This window comes from Notamacropus eugenii, chromosome 4 (genome assembly GCF_028372415.1).
Source record: "Notamacropus eugenii isolate mMacEug1 chromosome 4, mMacEug1.pri_v2, whole genome shotgun sequence".
NCBI lineage: Eukaryota > Metazoa > Chordata > Mammalia > Diprotodontia > Macropodidae > Notamacropus > Notamacropus eugenii.
In genome coordinates this window covers 253,847,468-253,849,560 of record NC_092875.1, presented here as the reverse complement: position 1 = coordinate 253,849,560, position 2,093 = coordinate 253,847,468, and the positions used below count along the sequence as shown (strand labels likewise).

The following is a 2,093-nucleotide window of genomic DNA, read 5'->3' as shown; positions in this document are numbered from 1 at the left end:
AGCCATATAAAAACATAAAAAACAGTCACAACATAGCCCCTGGGTCCCTCACTCACCCACAAGAGGGAGCTGGGGCTTAGAAGTGGAGGACAGTGGCCTGGGGAAGGGGTTATAGGAGGTCCTCGAACAATCAAGCTGGCCTCCTCAGCCCCCAGGGTGGCAGTTCCCTGGGGTGGGATGGGCTGGCTGAGGCAAGAGGCTTGGAGCAGTTGGGCCAGCTGGGGCAGGGGCCCATGGGATCTGTCCATAGGGCTAGCTCAGTGCATCCCGTAGTCAGTGGAACATGAGAGCTCACACAACTGGCCTTTGAAGTCCAGGTTGAGGATGAAGTTGAGGTCTTGGATGTTTTTGGCATTGAGCCACATGCCAATGGTGCCAAAGATCTCTTCGCCCATCTTAACTGTGAGGCAATCCTCCATGGAGAAGACAGTTTGCTTCCAGTGAATGTAAGGGGACTCAGGACTTGTGGAGGAGCTTGTGTGCTTCTGAGGTGAACTCAATGTTGAAGTAGGCAACCAGGGCATGGATGTAATCATTCTTCCTCACTTGCAGACGGGGGGGGGGGGGGGGGGGGGGGGGGGGGGGGGCGGCGTTTGAAGGTCAGGTCATCCATGCACACTGTGTAGATGTCTACCTTCTTGATAAGGTCACCAACTGCCTGGGGTCAACCATGTTCATGCGAGGCTCCTTGATGGACATGTCCTTGATACAGGACATGTCAAAGCTGTGGACGTTCTCTCACCAATGAATCTTGTAGTCTTTGTACTGCCGGTCCTCTATGGTGGTCACATACAGTGCTGCCCAGTCAGAGAAGATGAGCCAATCGGGGGCCAACCACTTGACTTGAGCATGTAGAACAGTGTTGAGCATGGATTCATAGAAGAGGCAGTAACCCATCCACTCACTGATAATCATGTCCACTTTATCCATGGGCAGCTCCACTTCCTCCACCTTCCCTTTGATAATGGTCACCACACGGTCAAGTGTGTTGGCCCTGACAGTCTTGATGGCATAGTCAGAGATGCTAGAGCACTCAATCCCAATGACCTTCCAGATCCCAGCCTTGGCCACAAACATGCAGAGGATGCCTGGGCCAGAGCCAATATCCAGCACCGCCTTGTTCTTGAACAACTGCTGGTTATGTAACATGAAATGGCAGTAAGTGAGTGTCTGCACTTTGTCCTTGAGCATTTCCTCATGAATGCCAAAGTAGGCGTAAGAGTCAAAGTAATAATCCTTGGACATTATATCCTTGGCATTGGGCTTCTTACTGCTCTCGGTCTGTGCATGCGACACTTCTTGAAATGGAAACTGAAAGCTAATCCCATTAGCCAAGGTGGCCACAAAACTCTCCACGATGCAGTTCGTGGCCTCAGCTGCTGCTGCCATCTACTCTCCCCGTGACTTGACCCCACTTCTTCCTGCTTTTAATGATACTCCTCTACTCACTTTATCATGGTAGTGATCTTTCTACATACGATAGGTGTTTAATAAGTCTCTGTTGGATTTGAATTACATAATCAGTCTCAAATAGATACCCTGTGTGTGTGTATTCCTGTACATACCATACATAAACATACACACAATCACATAGAAACCTTACAGTGCTACATAAATATTATCTAATTTTATCCAATCTTTATACATGTCATTTCTTCCAATAATGTGAATTAGATATCAGAGGGATTTCCCTTTTCTAAATGTAGTAATTGAGCCTCAGGGATTTTCAGTGACTTGTCCAAGATCACACTAGCAACAAGTATTAGAATCAAGATTTGTAATCAGATTTTTTTTCTATGAATTTACATTGTTTCCACTATCATTCTGCTTCCTTGATCAATACTTCAATACTAATTGAGGTCATTTTTTGTCAAACTTAATATTTATTTGTTGAATGACAGAAGGAATGTGTGAAACTAAAAAGAATATATAAGCTGCCCGTCAAATTATCAAACAAATACTAAGACAAAGTTTGTCATTCGATGAGTGACTCTAAACTTCAGGCTCTTTTTCCCCTAATCTCTCAATTTCTCTGCCTTAAAGGCATTCACTGTTGATTAACTCCTCTTCCATCAGCAATTTATTCTAGCTCT

The 2,093-nt window shown here is 45.7% G+C and overlaps 1 pseudogene; it reads right to left on the bottom strand.

The window, feature by feature from the left end:
- Nucleotides 1–257: 257 nt before the first annotated feature.
- On the bottom strand, nucleotides 258–1,392 carry LOC140502471 (protein arginine N-methyltransferase 1 pseudogene; annotated as a pseudogene).
- Between the last annotated feature and the right edge of the window lie 701 nt (nucleotides 1,393–2,093).